Consider the following 26,798-nt stretch of genomic DNA (forward strand, 5'->3'; position numbering starts at 1 on the left):
CCGCATCGGACACCTGACTTGTGAGGTGTTCCAGATAACTTTGGAAAATGGCGAAAGACTTTCTGTCACGGGATGTACCAATGGACCGACGAGACTCCCGCTCGGCACTAGGCAACTGGCGAACCGCGAAAACAGCCGGATCAAGATGCGGTTGTAGCCGGTGAGACTGTTCAAACGCACGAATGATCGGCAGACAGGTGTCGAGGGACGGGGCCTGTAACTTCAAAATATCAGCCTGAAGACCCTCGCCTGGTGCATGAAACACCACACGTCGCGAATCGACGAACAGGCATAAGACTGCTTGCAGGCAACGTTGGATCACCGGAATTTTCAATTGCGGGAGATACCGTGGAGCGTCGTAATCCATTCCCATATGTCTGACCTGAAGACTTTCCACAAGAAAAGAAAGTCTGACGGACGGAGGTGACTTGTATTTGTGCGTCAAAGTACTCACGAAGGCATCCCTTAATGTGGGTAAACGAGAAATTGCGAGCAGACTGCTCAGGGTTCAATTGTCGAATTAAACGACTGTGGACCGACTGTCGCTAAAAAAAAAAGCCCGACTTAGATTTTCGTCGTGGATCCCATGTGTCTGTAAATGTTGTTCCGTTCGATAAAATTTGACCGTGGTTCGACAGACATATCAAAAGCCGGAAACGTCGGTGGAGCCATGTGCAAAGTGTTCAATTTACCCGCGATGGAATTAATTCTTTGAGCTTCCTCTTGCAACGCTGAGGAGTGAGAGCGATGTTGTGACCTTGTGAGCACCGCCTGAACCTACTGTAGAGTTTCCATCAGGGACTCGAAGAGTTACTCGGAGGAGGTCATTCAGTTCGAAAATGAAATTTTTATCCTCGTCGCCAATAACTGCAGTGTCCTGCGGTAGTCAGAAGAGAACAAACGATCAAGTTTGAACACACTTTGTTAGAACTAAACCGCCTTCTTGGCGTGCACTAATTTCCAAACGCAAAAACAAGAAGCACAACAATTCTTGTGATGGCAGAACCAGATAAAAGTACAAGAGAGTGAAAAGAAAATAATAAACCAAAATACTTCTCTAGCACAATTACATAGATACAACTTTCTACTGAAGACTACGACGAATGTCTACTGTGCTAAAGCCGCCGTAGGTATTGGCCGGAGCAGTCCTAGCTGTAGCTACACACTGCCGGTCTGACTCTGCTGGCGTGCTTATAACGCCGATTCAGCGAAGTGCTACACATAGTCACATTAGTTCCAATTGGTGGATCTCTGTTATATGGCTTTCCACGAAGTAATTCCTCCTTTATGCGGAGAGTCTGTTGTTGTTTACATCCATTGGGTATGTTTGGATCTGAGCTTTTGAAGGAACGTCGGCAGCCCATCTTGCCTGTCTGTTATGCGGCCCTATAACTGATAAGGGGCCGCTACGTCAGGTAGACTGAAAATCACCACAGATCTGAAGCTACCCATTAGACTTCTGTACAATGAATATAGGGGTCCTCCAGTGACTAGGTAAGACTGGGGAGATAACACCCAGATTCCACGATCTGTCTAGTTCTGCCTTAACTTGTTCGTGCATGGCGAACAGTATCTACATCTACATCTACATTTATACTCCGCAAGCCACCGAATGGTGTTTGGCGGAGGGCACTTTACTTGCCACTGTCATTACCTCCCTTTCCCGTTCCAGTCGCGTATGGTTCGCGGGAAGAACGACTGCCGGAAAGCATCCGTGCGCGCTCGAATCTCTCTAATTTTACATTCGTGATCTCCTCGGGAGGTATAAGTAGGAGGAAGCAATATATTCGATGCCTCATCCAGAAATGCACCCTCTCGAAACCTGGACAGCAAGCTACACCGCGATGCAGAGCGCCTCTCTTGCAGAGTCTGCCACTTGAGTTTGCTCCGTAACGCTATCACGCTTACCAAATAACGAAACGCGCCGCTCTTCTTTGGATCTTCTCTACCTCCTCTGTCAACCCGACCTGGTACGGATCCCACACTGATGAGCAATACTCAAGTATAGGTCGAACGAGTGTTTTGTAAGCCACCTCCTTTGTTGATGGACTACGTTTTCTAAGGACTCTCCCAATAAATCTCAACCTGGTACCCGCCTTACCAACAATTAATTTTATATGATCATTCCACTTCAAATCGTTCCGTACGCATACTCCCAGATATTTTACAGAAGTAACTGCTACCAGTGTTTGTTCCGCTATCACATAATCATACAATAAAGGATACTTTTTTCTATGTATTCGCAATACATTACATTTGTTTATGTTAAGGGTCAGTTGCCACTCCCTGCACCAATTGCCTATCCGCTGCAGATCTTCCTGCATTTCGCTGCAATTTTCTAATGCTGCAACTTCTCTGTATACTACAGCATCATCCGCGAAAAGCCGCATGGAACTTCCGACACTATCTACTAGGTCATTTATACAGTATATATTGTGAAAAGCAATGGTCCCATAACACTCCCCTGTGGCACGCTAGAGGTTACTTTAACGTCTGTAGACGTCTCTCCATTGAGAACAACATGCTGTGTTCTGTTTGCTAAAAACTCTTCAATCCAACCACACAGCTGGTCTGATATTCCGTAGATTCTTACTTTGCTTATCAGGCTACAGTGCGGAACTGAATCGAACGCCTTCCGGAAGTCAAGGAAAATAGCATCTACCTGGGAGCCGGTATCTAATATTTTCTGGGTCTCATGAACAAATAAAGCGAGTTGGGTCTCACACGATCGCTGTTTCCGGAATCCATGTTGATTCTTACAGAGTAGATTCTGGGTTGCCAGAAATGACATGATACGCGAGCAAAAAACATGTTCTAAAATTCTACAACAGATCGATGTCAGAGATACAGGCGTATAGTTTTGCGCATCTGCCCGACGACCCTTCTTGAAAACTGCGACTACCTGTGCTCTTTTCCGATCATTTGGAACCTTTTCGTTCCTCTAGAGACTTGCGGTACACGGCTATTAGAAGGGGGGCAAGTTCTTTCACGTACTCTGTGTAGAATCGAATTGGTATCCCGTCACGTCCAGTGGATTTTCCTCTGTTGCTTTTCTGTTGCTTGGACACTTATTTCGATGTCAGCCATTTTTTCGTTCGTGTGGTCTTCCTCTGTGAAACAGCTTTGGAAATAGGTTTTTAGTATTTCAGCTTTACGCGTGTCATCCTCTGTTTCAATGCCATCATCATCCCAGAATGTCTGGATATGCTGTTTCGATCCACTTACTGATTTAACGTAAGACCAGAACTTCCTACGATTTTCTGTCAAGTCGGTACATGGAATTTTACTTTCGAATTTATTGAACGCTTCACGCATAGCCCTCCTTACGCTAACTTTGACATCGTTTAGCTTCTGTTTGTCTGAGAGGTTTTGGCTGCGTTTAAAATTGCAGTGAAGCTCTCTTTGCTTTCGCAGTAGTTTCCTAATTTTGTTGTTGAACCACGGTGGGTTTTTCCCGTCCCTCACAGTTTTACTCGGCAAGTACCTGTCTAAAATGCATTCCACGACTGCCTGGAACTTTTTCCATAAACACTCAACATTGTCAGTGTCGGAACAGAAATTTTCAGATTTTACAATCTGCCTCCTATTACTCTTGCTAAACAGATAAACCTTCCTCCCTTTTTTTATAACCCTATTTACTTCCATATTCAGGGATGCTGCAACGGCCTTATGATAACTGATTCCCTGTGTAAGAGGTCCATGATTAAGAAATTTGTTGCTAGCGCACTCGAGCAGATGTAATTTCGATGGATTGCTCACGCGCTACCTGCGATATGTAAGCTATAAGAAAATCTGAGACCAAAGAGCAGTGTTGACTGCAGTAGGAACTGTGTGTTAGTAGGAGTAAGTTGTTGCTAGCGAGCAGTCTGGTGTATCGTGTTGGCTGGGCCGGTCGTGGTGCAGCGATGGCGGAGTCTCAAGCGTTGTAGTATAAGGTAAAAGCAGCCTCGCGCATATGTAGTATTGTTATCTCAAGTCCCATGTAAATGTTTATCTCTTAATAATAATCTTTCTCATAAAAAGTAACTTTCGACGATCATTCATTTCAATTTAAAGAATTTACAAATATCTCCAATCCTTGGTCATCCCGATTATTGAAAAAAAAAATCAGTTGTTTCCTTTTATAAATGAGAAATCTATCGGCCAGCATTGCACTTAGCTGTGCGAGAAAAATTTCTTATAGGAGCAGATATATACGCGTTATCCGGCGGCCTAATTGAGGTAAGAATTTTCTATTTATTCAGAATGATCTTTCAGGGCCATGACGCAGCACTGCTGACGTCTAAAATTTACCAGTTTAATTTCACAGTCAATTATTGAAAGGTTATAAGTGAGTCACATTTTTTATTATTGAGGGATGAGTCACATTTTATTATTGATAGGTTACGCAATTTTCCTGTTGGTAGTTTATACTGAATGTGAACGACATAATTATATTTTTTGCTGTTGAGAGGTTTAGTAATTTTTCTGTTTTGAAAATACACTAAATGTGAATATTATTTATATTATATTTTTTATTTTGTGGGAAGGCTACACTTGTCGACAACCGGCCAGGATCGTATTTTCTTTGTGAATTTCTGAGTAGTAGTCAGATATATATCTGCTCTTATTTACCTAATATTAGATGTCGTTTACATCTGGCGCAATGCATTTACTAATTTGTCACTCTTTCTTTCACAGATCATCGGCAATTTATTGCTCTTTGTTGTAATAGTATTTGTTCCAATTTTGCTTTGTCTTTGTTTCATTTTGTGCTTAACTTTGATTTATGACAATGCCGCGAAAAACTGCTAACAAAATGGTTCAAATGGCTCTGAGCACTATGGGACTCAACTGCTGAGGTCATTAGTCCCCTAGAACTTAGAACTAGTTGAACCTAACTAACCTAAGGACATCACGAACATCCATGCCCGAGGCAGGATTCGAACCTGCGACCGTAGCGGTCTTGCGGTTCCAGACTGCAGCGCCTGTAACCGCACGGCCACTTCGGCCGGCAACCTGCTAACAGTACATCGCGATGTGCAATGAGTGAAAAAGCCGATTCGAATAATTTGACCGATAATACTAGCGACACTCAGTGTCTTAATGATAATCCTCCATTTACAGACAATCAGTGCGTACCAACCACTAGTAATGATTGTAATCCTAATGATGAGCGAACAAATTCAATTATGTCCACAGTAAATTTAACAATTGATGACGCGGCACGTTCCGTTACAATGAACGCTGCCCAGCTTGACACACCCGATTTGCAAAATTTACGTAGCGAACAGATAATTGTTTCTGACGAAGGTGAACAATGTACTCAAAATACGTCAGATTTATTTGATTCCGATGTAGTGACCAACAGTGCACATCCGATTGGCAAACCTTTTAGTAAATCAGACAATGACCAAATGGTTACACAAAACGTGACAAATGCAGATACACCATCACACAGTACAGTGAACAGAGTCGCTAATTTTGGCTGGGATCAAGTTATGGCATTATTGCTGCAACTTAATGAATCGTGCAAACAACTCAATGAAAAATATGACAGGTCGATCAAACAACTTACTGAAAGTTTCAAACAGTCGAATGAAAAACACGACAACCTTAATGAACAGAGCAAACAACTTGGTGAACAGATTACAGCCGTTGCCGTGCAACGCCATGATACTAAAGAACAATTATGTGCGGAAATTAAGGCTTGTGCTAGTAACAGTAGTGAAGAAATTAGATCTGTTGCACAATAATTAAGTAATACACATGCAGCCACAACAGAATCACTTAGAGATGAAAGTAGTGCAGTCGCTAGACAATGTTCTGAAAACGCAACACAGTTACGCGACGAGTTTAAACTAATGTCAGCAGAACTATCACGCACTCTGGATGCGAAAGTTGATAAGAAATTTGAACGACAGAACAGCCAAATTGACGAACGTTTTAAAGTGACAGAAATAAAAAATGTTTCAGCCTTTAACACGTCACAACATACGCCACATTCCGAACATTTGTCACATTCACACAGTCAGTACAACTTAGGTAATTTACAGAGAGTACGTGACTTAGATTCCGAACAGACACAGACAAACGGTTTATCATACAATCCTGAACCACTTGAGACATTCAGAGACGATAATTGTGATTATAAGCACTTTCTATTCGTGAGAAAATTAAAGGTATTTAATAATGACAGAACACAGATTCACCCTTTGGACTGGATACAACAATTTGCTTTCGAATTTTCGCTGGCATTGCCTGTAATGCAGAAATTAAAATTTATTTGCAGCTCGTAAGAGACCTCAGGGGATTCATTGCACTTCGATGAATATGTGCCGTAGCGTGCACAGGGCCCTGAGCCGTAGTAGTGCTGTTTCATCTTTAGTTTTCTGCACTGCTGCCTTCTCTTTTACTATCCTTTATATCTATCAAAACAACTCTTCAACTATCGATCTATCTAGGGTTATGAATGAGTAAAGAAAACCTGATACGACAAGTTTTACCGAAAGTGACAGTTTTCATTAGACACTTCCGAAATGGCAAGAACTAAAACATAATTTTAATAACAGAGAAAATTTTAGTTATCAGTAACCGTATAATTATCAGCAACAGCAAATACATTTTTGCAACAATAGAGGGTTTTCCCCACAACAGCAACAAAACCAGTCGCTTAGCATACCTAACCAACAATGTAGTCTGCAAGGTCAATCAAGCTTTAATGTTTCCCCGCCTACACGCATAGCGTCGGCTCCGACAAATAGTAATGCACAGCATCAAAGAAATCACAACGTACAGAAAACACATCATCTCAATTCCTATCGCAACGCGCCATATAGCAATGATTATTATGACAGACATAAAAGTAAAGAGCACAGTCGGTCTTACCAGCAGCAGAATCATCCGCAACAACAGATTATCATGAATGAACCAGACAGTCGGTATCATCCCGAACGTAATACGTCAGGAAGAAATAACAGAACAGTACAAATAGTTGAAATGCCACAGCATCCTCCCGCAAATAACAGCACGTAAGAAAGAATTTGACTAGATATAGTACAGGTTGCATCGTGCAGCAACGCAAGCAATACTTCTGACACACAGACTCTCGTTCACGAAAATGTTATTACTTTTGACGACATCCGAAACACACTTTTGCATGAAAAACCAGTTATTCAAAAAAACCATTTCCCACCCTGTAATTGAAGTAAAGATTAGATCATCCAAATTTTCAGCAGTAATGGATTCTGGATCACCTATGTCAGTTATAAATGAAGAAACCTTCAACGAATGTAACAAAGAGAATATTTACCCTACGTTACCATTAGGCAGAACTAAAGTAAAAGGAGCAGTATCTGGTAAAGGAGTAGATGTAAAATTACAGACACACTTATCGTTTTGTATTGCAGGTCATACGTTCCACTCAAATTTTTGGATTGTTCCCTTATTGACAACAGACGTTATTTTAAGTACGAATGTTCTGGTACAACACGACGCAATTATTGACTTTCAAAATTCCTATTTAATGTTAAAGTATGAGAATGTACAACTGGCATTAGAATTTCAGCACTCTCTATCTGCAGGAGAACAAACAATTAATTGGACAGAGGTCATTTCTTCATCACGTAACGTAGACTATCATTCCACATTGTTCACAGATACGTACGTACACAATTATAATACACCAGACGAAGCCGACTATGACGTTATGCAAATAATTTTTGATAAAGTAAAACAAAGCAGTGCACATACAGACGACGAACGTACTCAACTACGCAATATTCTTTTACAGCAAGCTCGTTTTTGACAACGTCCCTGGTACTATGTCCGGTTTTATGTATGAATTTCAAGTTAAACAGCACGACACATTTGAAGCAAACATTATCCCATTCCTTATATCCACAGAGAACAAGTTAAGAAAGAATTGCAAGCAATGCTTGACCAAGGAATTATTGAACCAGCAGTTAGTCCGTACATAAACCTGCTCCATTGTTAAGAAAAAGGATGGCTCACTTCGACTCGTACTTGATTCGCGTCACATCAATGACATTATTATTAATGAAACAGATCGCCCACAAACACTAGAAGAACTTTTACAGAAATTTCATGGTACTGCTATTTATTTCACATTAGATTTGAAATCGGGATTTTGGCAAATTCAGCTCCATCCGAACTGCAGAAAGTACACAGCTTTCTCTGTTTTGGTGACTGTTATCAATTTTGCAAATTACCGTTCGGTTTAACAATTTCTTCAGCAGCACTATACTTCCGACAGAATTAAAAGACAGAATCACAACGTATGTAGACGACATTCTTATTGCAGAAGCTAACTGGTCTGAACATAATCTGATTCTGGAACAACTGTTGCAAACTTTTCGTGCACAAGGACTCACAGTTAATCTTAACAAATCGCACTTTGGCAAAACTTCCATAAAATTTCTTGGACATGTAATTTCAGCAGAAGGCATTGCGCCTGACCCGGAAAAACTTCAAGCTTTACGTGACATTACTGTTCCTACGACGAAGAAACAACTACGCAGCTTTTTGGGTTTAATAAACTTTTTCCGTAAATTTATTCATTACTCTGCTTTAGACACCCCTAGATTATGCCAATTGACGGGTAAAAACGCTATTTGGTCCTGGGATAGCCAAGCACAGTCTGAATTTGTCAATGTGAAACAAGCTGTGTTGAACGCACCACTTTTATCACACCCAGATCTTACAAGAAATTTTTCCATTGCCACCGACATTCTAACACCGCTTTAGGCGTACACATTTTTCAGGAAATTGAAGAAGACGGTACTTCAGTAATTAAAAACATCGCCTTTGCAAGTCGCATTCTGTCACCTGCTGAACGCAGTTACTCTGTCACAGAACTTGAAACATTATGTGTTGTAGGGGCATTTACGAGATTTAGGCATTTTCTTTATGGAAGACATACTACCATTTACACAGATCATAGAGCTATACAGTTTTCACTTTCAGCTAAATTTACACACGACAGATTGAGCAGATGAAAACATTATTTACAGGAATTTAATTTTACAATTGTTCACATTCCCGGCACACAAAATATTGTAGCAGACGCACTATCCCGTTCTCTCAGCAACAATCAGCAAGACATCGCAACCAACTTCTGCAAAGCAAATTTCAGCGTCATGTATATTCAACAAGTTACATTTGAAAATTTCATTTCGTCGTCATTACGAGACATAGCACAAGAGCAGAGTAAAGACAACGTATGGAAAGAAATTAAACACCTTTTGCAAGATAGGAATAATGTTACCATTAGAAACCATTACATTGTACGCAATAACATTCTGTTTCGCCCCTCTCACCCTGATAGCAACAATTGGTTACTATGTATTCTTGACGAACTTGTTAACAAATTAATTTGGTATACTCATTTGAGTTACGCACATTATGGAGCCAGAAAATGTTTTCTTATACTGAGACAGAACTGTTATTTTGTGAACATGGAGAAACGTATTTGACGAGTTTTAGCGTCATGTAAAATCTGCCAGAAAGCTAAATCAGACACGACTTCACATATTCCTCCGTTACATCCTATTGTACCCATTAAATTAAGACACATGGCCGCTGTAGCCATTTTTGGTCCGATTCCCAGATCTAATAGAGGTTTTTGTTACATTTTTGTCGCTGTTGAACTCACTTCGAAATTTGTTACCTTCACTCCGTTACGCAAAGCTACTGCTGAATCTATTTCGAATGCATTTGTAAACGATTTTTTATTTCATGTAGGGCGTGTATTGAAAGTAATTTCCGACAATGGACCACAATTTCGATATGCAATATGGACAATATGGACCCGTATGTTACGAGCTAGAAACATTTCTCCGATCTTTATATGCAAGTATCACGCTTCTTCGAACCCTTGTGAACGACTGATGAAAGGAATTGGTAAACTGTGTAGAATATACTGCCATAAAAGACATTGATTGGGATACACACATACTCTCATTCCAGGATGTAATTAACTCCATACCAAATGAATCTACTCTACTCCGACTGTTATATTGAAAAATGATGAACCACCTGACAAAATTAAAGAATTAGTATCCTTTCCTACATCTCGTCGACCACGCCACCATGAAATAATTGACATTGCACTCAACAACATCAAACGTGCCACAGAGCGCCGGAGACGACAGCAAAAACAGGTTTGCACGCGCCGTGACATTCACATAGAACAGAAGATATTAGTATGCACACACTATTTATCCAACAGAGGAAATAGTAGATGCAGTGAATTTGAGCTTCTATACGCAGGTCCATATAGAATTCGCAGTATTCCTCACCCCAAAGTAGTACACGTCGAAACTTTGAGAACCAGAAACAGCAAAGGCAATCACCATGTCTCCAATATTAAACCCTTTATTGAATGAACACACTTAATGATTTATCACTCTGTAATGCCATTTCCTGATATATATATATATGACCACTTAAGCAATTATGTATATGTGACTACTTACCGATGATGATCATATTTTTTCTTGGCAAGTGCCTGGCAAGGTAAGGTTAGCAGGTCGCTTTTCTTGTCGTTAGACATCAGACCGTGCACATTTTCCATTTTTTGTGTATGTATGATTGTTTTCCTATCGAAAGTAAAATTTTTGTCTGCATGCACTATGTAATCTTTAAGATATAACAAACACTAGTTGACTTTGACATTTTGCCTTATGATATCTCAACATCGTGACTATTTTACATTTTTTGCTACTATATTATGATACTGTGTGTACATTTTTTGCACTTGAAAACTGTCGATGTTTTTGACCTAATACGTTTTCCTGTCATGCTATGCTGTACGCTTAGTTATATCACTAGAAACAAGTTTTTATCTTATGGGTATATGATTTAAATGCAAGATATTAATCCATATTCATCATTTTCAGAAAGCAATGACGTGTAAAAGAAATAAATTAAACAAACCACAGTGGCTTGCTATGAAATGGAAGTTTAACCATTGGAATGAACGAAAGAAAATGCAATAACCGTGTCATGAAGAGTAAATGGATGAGAATTAACAAGCATTAACAGGAATATACTATACACATCGTATGATAGCAGTCTTGACTAATTATTTTTCTTTCAGAATGCGAGGCGATTGAGCAAGCTGTCAGAACTAAACATGTTAATTTTAGTGATGAAATATGCTAGAAGTAAGAAATTCTATACTATATGAAGTAATGAATGATAATGAATAGTTGTATGAAGTAAATGGTAATATGAATAATGAATAATGAAGTGTCTATTTTTTGCAGATGATAATAAATGATGATGAATAGTTATATGAAGAAAATGGTAATATGAATAACGAAGTTTTTCTTTGCAGATGATGAATATGGTGAAGTTGTGGTAATATGAATAATGAAGTTTTTCCTTGCAGATGATGATAATGATGAAGTTTATATATTTACTATTAGTTAAGAGATGCTATGTAGTTATTTAAGTAATCGTTGCAGTTCCTTTTGACAATATGTCTTATGTCGCGTAGTATAATGACTGAATGTTTTGGGAAAGACAGCTACAGTACACAGATATTGAGTACACGTTTCCTTACCTGTTAATTCGAAGTTTACTACTTTTCAGCATAATATGAATACATTTCTTCTTTCAGGGCAATAATCCATTTTGTATTTTTTTTCCAGGAGAAGCTTTTCATGATATTAATATGCTATAAGCATTTAGTTATTAAACCTCTTCCAGTACTTGCATTTTCTTTACCCAGTTGTGTATCATTCATGAATGTGATCACATATACTCTACTTGTTTGATAACCTCGGTACAGCTGACTCATGACGAATGACGTTATTAATCCTTATTTCCAGCAATAAGTCAAAAGCATATATTTTCATGCTCCAGCAATTAATTAGCGATCCCAACGCAATGCACTGCTAGCAAAAAAAAAAAAAAAAATTATTACCAGTCCCAACTATTATTAGTATACAACTAAATTATGCTACCAGTTTAAGATATATTTCTAGTCCTAAATATAACGCAAATTTCTCAGATGTATTGAATCCATTATATCTATGTATTATTGGACCACAGACCTTGAGTAATAGTGACACTGTGTTACATTTTAAATATGTCCTATGTCACTTCAATGATGAGTTCTGAGTAATACTGAATGATGTTTTGTAATAATATATAAATGCTATGCCAATAATTTCTGTAAATAATATTTTGTTATACTCTATAAATGCTATGCCAATAATTAACTCTTGTTTTGAATGATGACTTGTGAATAATACTGAATAATGTTTTGTAAAACTATATGAATACTTTGTAACTGGCCAATGAGTGCCAATAATTACTGCAATCAGATGAGTTATGAATAGTGTTTTGTAATACTCAATGCTTGCTACATGTTTAGTAACTGGCCAATGAATGCCACTGTTTACTGTAATATGATGATTTATGCATAAATGCTATGCCATTAATTAACTCTTGCTTTGAATGATGACTTCTGAATAATGCATAAAAATGGTTTGTAACTGGCCAATGAGTGCCAATATTTACTGTAATTAGATGACTTATGAATAATGTTCTGTAATACTTACTGTAATAAGATGACTTATGAATACTGTTCTGTAATACTCCATACATAGTACAGAAATGTTTAGTAACTAACCAATGAGTGCCAATAATTATTCAGATCGGTTGATACACTAATGTAATTCTGAATTATGACTAACATAAGACCTAATGTCCTTCACCTTCTGACCTAATTACCAGAAATTACTGCAATATCCGTATGTCCTGTCCACCCTCATGATCATGGAGCACTATATTTGGTTTTTGCACTAATTCTACGTTGGTGAAAGAGTATGGATTCTACAAGAATGTGGTGTTGACACATCATGCTGTCCATCACCTTGAACGATGGAGATGTTCTTATGGTCCTACTGTTTGGTGTACCTAATGTACTACCAGAATGATAACATACAATATTAACGCAACATTTCAGTGTCTTGGCTACACTGATGAATACTTCAGGGAAGAGAAGTTCAGATTGTCTCACTTGGTGTTGTGCTTCTGTAGAAAGATATAGACTTTCAGTGCAGCTACGTGCAAGCTACTGTGCTACAACCATGATGCAATCCTTCCCATTCCTTTCCCAGTTCTTGTAAAATGGTAAAGACTTATACAGTGCGTTTAAATTCTTGTAAAATGATAAAGACATATACAGTGCGTGTGCACTGCATTTCATTTGTTAATAAGATCAGTTGTCCTAAATATGCTAAAGACTTCTACAGTGCGTGTGCACTTTATTTCACTCCTTGATATGTTTAATTGTTGTAAAAATGCTAAAGAATTTTACAGTGCATGTGCACTTTATGTCATGTGTTAATATATTTTGTACTCAGTGCGTGTGCACTTTATTTCACTCCTTCATATGTCTAATTCATGTACAAATGCTAAAGATTTTTACAGTGCATGTGCACTTTATTTATTTAGTTCTTGTAAACAAATTCTAAAGACTTATACAGTGCATGTGCACTTCATTTCATTTGTTAATATGATTAGTTGTCCCAAATATGCTAAAGACTTTTATAATGTGTGTGCACTTTATGTAATTTGTTAATATCTTTTGTGCTCATTGCATATACACTTTGTCAATCAGTAATGTATATACTCTGTGACTGTAGCCTTAGTAAACTAAATAGATTACAGAAAAATTGGTTGCTCATGGCAAGTCCAATTGACTCACCATCGCTGCCAAATTTTTGCCCCCCCCCCAGCGGAGGGTTATGTAAGAGGTCCATGATTAAGAAATTTGTTGCTAACACACTCGAGCAGATGTAATTTCGATGGATTGCTCACGCGCTACCTGCGATATGTAAGCTATAAGAGAATCTGAGACCAAAGAGCAGTGTTGGCTGCAGTAGGAACTGTGTGTTAGTAGCAGTAAGTTGTTGCTAGCGAGCAGTCTGGTGTATTGTGTTGGCTGGGCCGGTCGTGTGCAGCGATGGCGGAGTCTCAGCGTTGTAGTACAAGGTAAAAGCAGCCTCGCGCATATGTAGGATTGTTATTTCACGTCCCACGTAAATGTTTAAAAAAATCTCTTAATAATAATCTTTCTCATAAAAAGTAACTTTTGACGATCATTCATTTCAATTTAAAGAATTTACTAATTTCTCCAATCCTTGGTCATCCCGATTATTGAAAAGAAAAATCAGTTGTAACCTTTTATAAATGAGAAATCTATCGGCCAGCATTGCACTCAGCTGTGCGAGAAAAATTTCTTATAGGAGCAGATATATACGCGTTATCCGGCGACCTAATTGAGGTAAGAATTTTCTATTTATTCAGAATGATCTTTCAGGGCCATGACGCAGCACTGCTGACGTCTAAAATTTACCAGTTTAATTTCACAGTCAATATTTGAAAGGTTGTAAGTGAGTCACATTTTTTATTATTGAGGGATTAGTCACATTTTATTATTGATAGGTTACGCAATTTTCCTGTTGGTAGGTTATACTGAATGTAAACGACATAATTATATTTTTTGCTGTTGAGAGGTTTAGTAATTTTTCTGTTTTGAAAATACACTAAATGTGAATATTATTTATATTATATTTTTTATTTTGTGGGGAGGTTACACCTGTTCTGCGCTTACAGAGTCGAAAAGTTCGGGTCTGTTTGTTATCAGTAGGTCCAAGATGTTATCTCCACGAGTCGGTTCTCTGTTTAATTGCTCGAGGTAATTTTCTGATAGTGCTCTCAGTATAACGTCACTCGATGCTCTGTCCCTACCACCCGTCCTAAACATCTGAGTGTCCCAGGCTATATCTGGTAAATTGATATCTCCGCCTAAGACTATAACATGCTGAAATGTATTCCAGATTTTCTCTCAGTTGTTCTGCCACTTATACTGCTGAGTCTGGAGGTCGGTAAAAGGAGCCAATTATTAACCTAGCTCGGACGGGCTCTGCAGAACTTAAGCACTGCTGAATGCTTCAAAGAGAAGTGTGCCTGAAAATTCGTAGCACAACCTAAGGTAGATTCAAAGAACTGTTTGAAATTTCCATACAATGCATAATAGTTCCGCGAACAGGACCACGATCACGTTAGAAATTGCATTCATGTGATAATGAATTTGGAACCCAGAAAACGCGGAAGTTTCGAGACCAAAAATGTTATTAGTTGACCAGTAATTAACTACAAGCAAGGTTAGCTGCCGAGTAACCTTTTTTGTACTTAGCTTCCACCATGATCTGACCCTGCAGTAGGATCGACTGGGCGTTGTACGTCACCACTCTGAGCGCCAGTGTTCAACATGAAGTCCGTCGTAACTCCGTCGACGTCAGCTGCAGCGTGATACACATTGCATCCCATCTGCTATTGCCCCTGGCAGCGGCACGATAGGGCGCAGCGTGGTAGCGGTCGAAGTTGCCCCTGCGGGTCGAGGTAGAAACTCACGAGACGTCCTGGCTTGCGGCAAGGAAAACAGATGATGTCATGGTATGGGCAGTGAGGGTAGTGACGATGAGGGCTACACTCTGGACGCGATTTGAGGCAGGACTTATGCTGGCGTTCTCATACAACGACGGAGAGGGAAATTCTTCTAGAGCAGCGGTTCGCTTGGGGAACACGTCGACGGCGAGCTTAGCGCTTTCGTCTTTGAGCGTCTACCAATTCGGAGGATGATTAAGGACTAACTACTGAATCCCATGGAGCCGTATTACTGGACGCACGATAGCTCGCTAAATCTGATGATGACCTTGGCTGGGAAATGAAATGAAATCGTGTGGCACTGATGGCTGGGAGGCCCCGTTCGAGGAAGCTCGGTCGCCGAGTTGCAAGTCTTATTTCAGGTGACGTCACGTTGGGCGGCTTGCGTGTCGGTGATGATGAAATGATAATGAGGACAACGCAACACCCAGTCCACGAGAGGAGAAAATCTCCAATCCGGTCGGGAACGAACCTGGGCCTGCTGCATGGTAGGCAAACACGTTACCACTCAGCTGGCGGACTTGACTGGGAGACATCAGAGTACGAAGAGGACTAATACTACTGACAACGTGGAAACTAGTAGAACCACCGAGCACAGCTTATGCTGAGGCAATCACTTTTTATTCTTTAGTAACTTTTAACATCACACAAACCAGGATCCGAATATTCTAAAGCCTATGCACTAACCTCACGATCTGAAGCCAAGTGGATTATAATGTCCCGAATTAAAGAATCTGCATAAGGAACGCCACACGTTTGACAGACAAAATCACACTTGCGAGTTAAGTATTGTAAATTAGCAGCTCTCGCTGCATAGGGCACTACTGCATCAAATCTCGCATATTTAGCCTCTTTCCTTTACGTTCAGTTGACGCCCTCAAGTTGCACCTTCTTAATGAGTCATGTACTGTGTTGCATTATTGTACTGTGTTACCATTATAACACTGCACACACAGAACGGTTATAGAGGGGTATTGTTTTTGCTCTCAACTGTAGCGCCGTTGTTACGGACGCAGAGTTATTCGAACCTCGATGGCCTAAAAACAAATCTGTGCCGAAGCCCGGGCTCAAGCGAAGAACTTTCACATCTTCAGTATAACGCTCCCCAACCGAGCTATTTCGGCTGACATGAAGAACTGCTCTTTCTGTGTCATCGTTTCTTTTCGTCACGCTGGAAATTTCAGAGTCTACTTCTTCTGACAATACATAGGACACCGAAAATTGTGCATCCGGCAGAGTGAAACACTTCACACATTTCATCTGCTTCCATCGTCGTATCATCGTAATAAGCAACACGTTGAGTCACTTGATGTGGATTTCGCTGACTTTACACTAAGCCACTATGAAGCTACAAAATATTAAGGGCAACTCGTCTACAGAGAACGAGACTCAAGAAAGAATCAACCTGCCAAGAGCATAAGGAGCAGTATCCAGCAGATACACACAGTAATGTGTTCAATTTGTGTTGGCTCCTAGACTGTTGGCTGTCATTGCCTGAACGCCGAAACGGACTCAACTGCAGTGTCTGGTGAGGCCAAGCAACAGCTAGAATGCTGCAGAAAGTTCGTCATTTAAGAAAGAGAAAATTTTCGTCGTCGACAAGATTCGAACATAGGCTCCGAAATAAAAACTGATTTCAAGTCAGATGCTTTAATCACTGCTTTCATTGCTTTTACAGATTTATAGCTATGTAATTCACTGGTGTCGGGTTCTTGCCGTATCCACTGGGCCATTTATGAGCGTAGTCCTTCACACGTGTGTATGTGCCAGCCACCAATTCCACATTTCTATGCAGACCTGCAAACGCGAGTGAACTCCATCTACTCGTACCTAGCTTCTTCACCACTGTCGGAGCTGTTGGACTGTCCGGGATTTATACCTAGAACCTCCTGCACCCAAAGCAGGAACCATAACTCATCTTTTATTTATTTTTTCTATTTTTTCGTATTTTATATAGTGCCTCCTTACCTCCCGTTCAGCTTCTCTTTTCACTCTCCATAAATGCCTTCTTTGACCTGGCTTCTCCTTAATTAAAATAATAACACGAAATATTCACTTACAGATGCAGGAAAAGTCCGTTTCCAATGTGAAATATAATTCTTCCTTCAAATATTAACAAATGGGCAATGTTAGAGTCTTGGTCCGTAGGAAACTCAATATTTATTAGCTTCATAAGCTTAAAAATATCTCCTTTGGAACAAAAACATAACGAGAACATACGATTCTTCAGTGACAGTCAATGAAACTCAAAATTTCCTTCCTCGGTCTGGCGTCCACGTCCTGCTAAAATAACTTAAATAAGCGTCTTGGTACACAGATGCACAAACATACGTACACATGTATCCAATATATGTAGATGATATGTAGGCACCTTCATGATACACGATCTATTATTCTTGTCTTTTTTATGTAACCTCCACGTTGTCTTTCTGCACTAAATGGTATAATCCACCAATTCTGTAACGGAAAGCAATATCAAAATCACTTACGTTGCCTTTCCCGTACTGTTTCATCAGGTCGTCTTAGCTATTTCTTGCTGTTTCTTTCTACGATAGTTTAAAAAATTATCGTTTTATTTAAGAAATTTGTAAAATTGTTCTTATAGTTTGTTTTTCCTCCTTAGTGTTTGATGCTGTATCATTAAGTACACTCTTGCTCATAAATTAAGGATAATTGCAGAATGTGGTGCCACACGACGTGGCACTACACACAACTGGCGCTAATGGCGTAGGCACATAGGGAACGCACACGACACAGATCTGTAAGTCCACAGTATTGGTGATAAGTTGAGAAAACCGTCTGGATACACATGTGCTACAAAACGCCACTGTTTCCTGCGCATGTACCCTGACATCAATATGGGATATGATCACCATGCACACATACACAGGCCGCCCAACGGGTTGGCATACTCTGGATCAGTTGGTCGAGCAGCTGCTGGGGTATAGATTCCCATTCTTGCACCAGTGCCTGTCGGAGCTCCTGAAGTGTCGTAGGGGTTTGAAGACATGCAGCGATACGTCGACCGAGAGCATCCCAGACGTGCTGGATAGGGTTTAAGTCTGGAGAACAGGCAGGCCACTCCATTCACCTGATATCTTCTGTTTCAAGGTACTCCTCCACGATGACAGCTCGATGGGGTCATGCGTTATCATCCATCAGGAGGAAGGTGGAACCCACTGCACCCCTGAAAAGGCGGACATACTGGTGCAAAATGACGGCCAGATGGCCTGACCTGTTACAGTTCCTCTGTCAAGGACATGCAGGGGTGTACGTGCACCAGTCATAATCCCACCCTACACCATCAAACCACGATCTCCATACAGGTCCCTTTGAAGGACATTAAGGGGTTCGTATCTGGTTCCTGGTTCGCGCCAGATGAAAACCCGGCGAGAATCACTGTTCAGATTATACCTGGACTCGACCGTGAACGTAACCTGGTACCACTGTTCCAATGACCATGTGCTGTTTTCTTTACACCAGGCTTTACGGGCTCTCCTGCGACCAGGTGTCAGTGGAATGCATCTTGCAGGTCTCTGGGCGAATAAACCATGTCTTTTCAGTCGTCTGTAGACTGTGTGTCTGGAGACAACTAACTGTTCCAGTGGCTACGGTAAGGTCACGAGCAAGGCTACCTGCGGTACTCCGTGGCCGTCTGCGGGCACTGATGGTGAAATATCGGTCTCCTTGTGGTGTTGTACACTGTGGACGTCCCATACTGTAGTGCCTGGACACGTTTCCTGTCTGCTGGAATCGTTGCCATAATCTTTACATCACATTTTGTGGCACACAGAGGTCCCGTGCTACGACTTGCAGTGTTTGACCAGCCTCCAGTCGCCCTAGTATTCTACCCTTCATAACGTCATCAATATGTGTTCTTTGAGCCATTTTCAACATACAGTCCGCATTAGCACGTATGAAAACGTGTGCACACTTATTCGCTGCACCGTACTCTGACATGCACCAACACACCTGTGCGAATGTGGAGTGCTGCCAGCGCCACCGTGCGATGACCGCAGGTCAAATGCACTGTATGGTCATACCCCGAGGTGATTTAAACCCGCAAACCGCCCACCAGAACATTGTTTCACCATGTATCAGCATTATCCTTAATTTATGAGCAAGAGTGTACATAAGAAAGTCTTCTTGACTGTTTTCTTTGTCATTGAATATATAGTAAACTCTGCGTGCCTTTAACCAATTTCTTTTGGACTCGGGGTATGGTCAACATCCGGGATAAGGAAGTCTGCTGGTGTTATGGTAGTTGGGAATTTCCTGATAATGCTTGTCAGCAACTGTCTCATGGCCCTTCAAGTATCTCTGACTGTCACTATCTTGTAGATTGCGTGTGTTGCACTGGGGTCAATCGCTTAAATGAGTGCGATGGACTCTGCCACTGGTTGACACGTTTTTTACTCGAGATAGTGCTCCAAGATGCCGCCATGTTACATGGCAATTTTCTCAACTTACACGACAGTTACGATCTTTATATTTTTCTTCTATACTATTCCTGACCTTGGTTTCGATCTAGGTTTTACGAATTCGCTTTTCCACCGTTATTTCTTTTGGTGGAACCCTGTTAGGACTTAAGAGAAACAAAAAGTGCTTCATATGGTTGACGTCATGCATAATATGATGGACATCAGTTGGATTTATGTCTGACAGGGAGACTTCGTTAAGCAGGTTGAGCAATTACGCTATGCAGAGAGTTTTTCCATAACTTGCACGTACTGCTCAGGTAGAGACCTTGTGCCTTTTTATAAACGTCCGTGAGGTTTAACCCACCGTTCCGTCTGGAGAGCGTCAACATATCATATTTAACTTTGAAGACATAGCCTCTGCTCACAAATTGCCTGAGCTGTGACTACACCCACTGTGCAATGCCGCTGGGAATGCTGGTCATTTTTGGAACACAACCTACGACCAGCTTAGGGACAGGAGGGATGACACTTTCAGCAGGATCCGACCTTCATTTTGCAGGACAGTGCTCAAGCACGTACAGTGCAAGCTGTTACTCATTTGTCTGACTGATGGGGCTGCTAAGTGCTATACCATCTACTGCACTCCCCTGACTTAAGCCCTAGTGAGTTCGATTTCCAAACTGAAGGAAACACTTCACGGCATCCGCTTCAGAACTGCTAGAAATTCGTCGGGCAATAGACCGCGCCGCATGAACTTTCAACACAACTGGCACTGCTAAGAGTATGCTACGACTTCCACATCGCTGGCAACGGGTTATACACAATGCTGGTGACTACTTTGAAGGTCAATAGTAATTTAACTTTCAGGCTTTGGAGAGTTAGAAGAAGTATTCGAATAACACGACGGCTTGTCTGAAAGTAATTTCAGAAATTTTTATTTGAGAACTCCTACAGCTGTTTAAATAAAACCAACTTCATTAATATTCTACATCTTTATTCTTCATGTCTGCATATTTATTTCTCAACATGGTCGCCCTACGTACACATTTCTTCGAGAGGGCAGTTTTTTAATACCTTCACTGTAGAATGTTTGACCTGTGCTTTCACCGCTTCATTACTAGCAATGTGGGGTTCTCGTTGGTGTTCTTTAAGTTCTGTAAATACAGGGTTATTACAAATGATTGAAGCGATTTCGCAGCTCTACAACAACTTTATTATTTGAGATATTTTCACAATGCATTGCACACACATACAAAAACTCAAAAAGTTTCTTTCGGCATTCACAAATGTTCGATATGTGCCCCTTTAGTGATTCGGCAGACATCAAGCCGATAATCAAGTTTCTCCCACACCCGGCGCAGCATGTCCCCATCAATGAGTTCGAAAGCATCGTTGATGCGAGCTCGCAGTTCTGGCACGTTTCTTGGTAGAGGAGGTTTAAACACTGAATCTTTCACATAATCCCACAGAAAGAAATCGCATGGGGTTAAGTCGGGAGAGCGTGGAGCCCATGATATGAATTGCTGATCATGATCTCCACCACGACCGATCCATCGGTTTTCCAATATCCTGTTTAAGAAATGCCGAACATCATGATGGAAGTGCGGTGGAGCACCATCCTGTTGAAAGATGAAGTCGACGCTTTCGATCTCCAGTTGTGGCATGAGCCAATTTCCGCGGGCTACGCGTGAAACTTGCCCGCACGCGTTCAACCGTTTCTTCGCTCACTTCAGGCCGACCCGTTGATTTCCCCTTACAGAGGCATCCAGAAGCTTTAAACTGCGCATACCATCGCCGAATGGAGTTAGCAGTTGGTGGATCTTTGTTGAACTTCGTCCTGAAGTGTCGTTGCACTGTCATGACTGACTGATGTGAGTGCATTTGAAGCACGACATACGCTTTCTCGGCTCCTGTCGCCATTTTGTCTCACTGCGCTCTCGAGCGCTCTGGCCGCAGAAACCTGAAGTGCGGCTTCAGCCGAACAAAACTTTATGAGTTTTTCTACGTATCTGTAGTGTGTCGTGACGATATGTCAATGAATGGAGCTACAGTGAATTTATGAAATCGCTTCAATCATTTGTAATAGCCCTGTAGATGAGACTCGGAAGAGGCCATGTTGGAACTGTATGGAGGATGATCGATGACAGCGAAACCAAGGAGTCGGATTGTAGCAGATGTCACAGCGCTCATGTGTGGCCTGGTATTGTCACCCTGAAGTAGAGGAGATTCCATATGTGGACGAACTCTTCAAATTATTGTATTACAGCACGCCGTTTTTCACAAACCAACATAGGTACATTACACACCGCTATGTTACACGTGACAATTCGGAGCCCTCTACCGGAAGAGAGCTGCAAATATATAGGAGGAAGGAAGACTGAATTGAACGTCCCCATCGACATCAAGGTCATTAGAGATGGAGCATAAGCTCGGATTGTATCAAGGATGTGAAAGGAAATCGACTGTACCATTTCGAAGGAACCATCCCAGCATTTGCCTGCAGAAATGTAGGGACATCACGGAAAACCTAAATCTGGATGGTTAGACGCGGTTTGAACGTCGTCCTTCCGAATGCGAGTCCAGTGTGCCAAGCACTGCGCTACCTCGCTCGGTTGCAAATATGTAGACATTAAGAATAAAGATGCAGAATGTTACTAACTTTTGTTTTATTTAGCTTTAAGAGTTTTTCCACAAACATTTCGGAGGCATTACTTTTCAGCACGCCCTCTTATAATACAACAAGCTGAAAACATATTTGTACTTAACTGATTAGGCGTGACCCATTACATCACTTGTTTTACCGTTATACTCATTAATAGCCAAAAAAATTGGTCGTGTACTCGTTGTCGATTTCTCTTCAACGTGACACAGTACGACGCCTTCCAATTCGGCTGTGCGGCATCTCCTTGGCGTACAAGGGTCACGCCTGTTGACGGTGAAAGTACCCATTATCGAAGCTGTTGCATTATTGTTGCGAGATAGATATGCCATGGAGCCGGACGTTGTGGAAAACGATCTTGATAAATGCGACGACCAGCACTTCCATTACCGCGAGCTCCGCCATTCAGAAGGATTATGTCCATGTATTCTGCGAACCTGTATTCAACCGTGTTATTCTAACACTCAGCCACGTGAATAAGCGCAAACTACGTCAGAGAAGATAGCCGTCAAATATTAGCCGATCCAATGTGACCACTCCCCCCCCCCCCGTCCCTCCCACCATGACTACTCTTTTCCACACCTACCTAAGAAACATATTTTCAAACGTCTGTAGCACGGAAACGGTGCGTTTCCCGACATGGGCTCATGCTCAAGATATGATGCACTCACTCCTCTCTAACATCCCTAGGAGTTCGCAATGGGAACTGTTAAACACCCTGTGTAGACGTTAAGCTGGTGTGTTTCTGGCGCCAGTTTCCATCGAGAGTCATTTTGACCTTTGAGTCGATTTCGATGCTTATTTGTCTTCTTCACATCTTTGATTTAACGGCAGCGCGTGCGCTCTGTCACAGCCGGGTGCGGGTATCCGCGGAGTGAGGTGCAGTGACGTGACACGGTGTATGTATGTAGCACACCGATACGCCGAGTCGGCATCACGAAGGAGCGTGTCCAGCCGCCACGACGTGTTTAATCGTGCAAGGCAGATCCATTGCCCATGGTGATGGGGTTTTCCTAGAGGTTGGAAGTACAAGTTCCTTCGAGTCTGTTACAACCTACATAGGCCGAATGAATTGGAGTCGTCGAGTTGCTTCGGTGGGTTGTGTGTATCTTAGCTGAATATTCCAGTGCACTAAAACCATTTGGGACTGTTCTAGTTGCTTATCACTCAATTTGGCGTCGTGACTTGATACCTAGACGGCAGTTAAGGAAGTGTAGCTACGCCCAAAAAACAGACACCAAGTATGGCTAAATACGTAGCTAGAAGTGCAACAAGTGGCGGATAAGTCGGTGTCTGGCGTTCCAAGCCACGCTGGGATATTTCTCCCATTCTACCTTGTTATTCATTAATGTAGCCTGGCGTTTAAATGTGCGCCGATATAATTGTGTGTCTTTTTAACTTCTAGGCCATTATTTTAAGCAGTTGGTTCATTAAATTTTATGGTCTGTGACTGGCCAAGAAACTCATGGAGGTTAATTGTGCTTGCATTTAGTTGTGACGTATGTCATTGAAAGTTACTGATAACCTGTTCTCTAGATAAGACTGTGTATCTCACGCCTCAGAATGTTGTCTGCCGCTGATGTGTTTTATGTTGCAGATCATTGGCAGTGGTCGGCACGAGCAAACTGGGAGCCGAGTACCACGGTGACAGAGTGATATTTAAGGCCCTGCCCCCCCTCGCCCCCCTTGCATATCGGGTTATGTTGTTAGTGTTTTGTGATTCCATCCTTCCGGTGAATGGTTATGTTGTCTGAAGTTTAAATTGCATTTCGTTTTCTGTCCTGTGGATCTCTTGCATTGGTTAAAATCCTTTGCTGTGGTCGTGTCTATCTGATTCATAGGCAGAACTGAAGCGGCCTCATTTTAGGGGCTATTTGTCATATTGTTATGTTCTAGTAGCAATGGTTTTATGTATATTTTTCATTAATCAACTTGGTTAACCAAATTTTAAAAAATTGTTTGGTGAAATTAAGGCACGTCCTTAGTCATGGAAGTGGTTCTTGCTTTTACTAATAAAGCTTTTATGAATATTATTTTATTTAAGGAAAGTTGGCTAGCCAAATGTTGCAAGATCTGTGTTTTGGACAATGTATTTTCTTTACGGTTGGAAGTAATTAGAGTTCCGATAGGAATCGTGTGGACATTAGTTCCATCTAAGTAATGAAATTAATCTGAGTAAGTTCACATAGTCACATTCAATTTTTCAGGTTTAATGGGCATTGTTCTAATTAAAGAAATTTGTTTATGTCATTTGTTAAAGTTATGTGGCTTTATAAGGCAATCGCCTTTGTATTATTGTTATGACTGGGATTTGATAAAAGCTTTATGATTGTAATAAAGAAATATGTGGCAACTACAATGGATTACTCCTGTGATTTTGGTGTGTCCTTCAGAGCCACATCCCAGACGCTGCTATTGTGAGTCTCAGAAACTATATTTAAAATATCATAATTCACGTACTAGTCACAGAATCTATCTGGTGTTTATCCTGCGGCCCCACTTGTAGGACAATGAAAGTTTTCGGACGTAGCCAGACGAGTAGAGACACTCGACTGAATGCATGCTCTACGTCATACCACACATCCGCTGAATTAATACTGTGAATCGTAGTTGTGATGTACTCTTAAGCGTTCAGAAGTGAAGTGGGGCAAGAAGGTAGGGAGACAACGGCAACAGAGAGAAATTAATTAATCTGTAAAAACTACACAAAACCCTCTCCAAAACTGCCAACGCAGTCAACAGAAGGAAAACTATGGTCTTCTCCATCATCCAGCGCTTCAAACGCACTAATAGGGTTGTGAATAAGCCGATACTTGCCATTCGAAACTTGCTACTAGAGACAGCATGTAAATAATAAAACTAGAGAAAAAATTCCAAGGGTGACTGCAGTGGAGATTAGAGGAACCCTTGGACAGTGTTCTGGCACTGTGATTCAGACTAGCACAGTTGAACGGTTATAAATAGTGCCAGTTACAATGCCGTTGTTCCCAAGAGGGAACCGTAATTCAGTCTTGTGAATCAGAAAAAGTGTCGATAATCTGCTAGCCAGTATATGGTGATACCAACACGATTCTGGGATCACGTTTTCTGGTCGGACGAGACCAAATTCTTCTTACACAAGGGTGATGGATGCGTTTATTGTGGAGGCTACCAAATACAGAATGGGAACCTAAGAACGTGGTAGAGTCAGTGAAACATGGAAGCAGCACTGTGATGGTGTGGGGCTGCATGGTTTCATCTGGCATTTGGGAACTGGTGTTCATAGATTGGATCATGGACAAGTTTGAATACAAGAAGACTCTTGAAAAGAACCTTAAGAAGAGTGCATAGAGGCCGGGATCAGCAAATGGGTATTACTTCCAGCAGACCATTGATGCAAAGACTACTGCTGAAACTGTCAAGCTTAGGAAAGTGTAGAGCACTCGCCACACTTTGAAGACACCGCGTAATCGCTAGATTTAAATTCTGTAGAGAACATCTGGAATCAACTCGATGACTGTGTCAGTAAACATCACATCAGAAGTAAGGGCCATCTGAAATATCTTTTTCAAATAGAGTGGAGAAATATGGACTCTGCCGTCACCAAATAACACCTACAGTCAAGGTGCAAAAGACTAACGCCAGTAATTCATAGACAGAAGATGATAACTAGATACTACTTGTTCTCTGTTCGTATAATTTTCTCCAGATGTAAACAGACTATTTTCTTTCTTTCTGGTAGTGGAAACTTGTTGCAGTTGCTTTACTTTAGTTTATGTGTTTAGTTAAAGACTCAGCTTTATTGTTTACTAGTTGTATTTATGTCTACTGTCTTTGTGTAACTATAAAGATGATACATCTAGAAAATAAGTTTATGGTCGAATACTTGTGACGGCCTCCGTACATGCAAAACCGTTTGTTAATAATGAACTGTCTCGACAATAGAACTACCGTAATGAACATGCGCCTCTCGCATTGCATCACTGGTGCCTGATATCACGATACGTGCTTTTTTGTGGCCGTTATTGAAAGACTTCATCTATGGCCTCCCCTTTCAAAAACTTCGGGTGAACTGTGGCCTACGGCGCTGTAATCATGGACTGTGCGGCTGGTCCCGGCGGAGGTTCGAGTCCTCCCTCGGGCATGGGTGTGTGTGTTTGTCCTTACAATACTTCAGGTTAAGTAGTGTGTAAGCATAGGGACTGATGACCTTAGCAGTTCAGTCCCGTAAGATTTCACACAAATTGGAACATTTTTTTGAACTGGGGCGCCGC

The sequence above is a fragment of the Schistocerca serialis genome, chromosome 1 (genome assembly GCF_023864345.2).
Source record: "Schistocerca serialis cubense isolate TAMUIC-IGC-003099 chromosome 1, iqSchSeri2.2, whole genome shotgun sequence".
NCBI lineage: Eukaryota > Metazoa > Arthropoda > Insecta > Orthoptera > Acrididae > Schistocerca > Schistocerca serialis.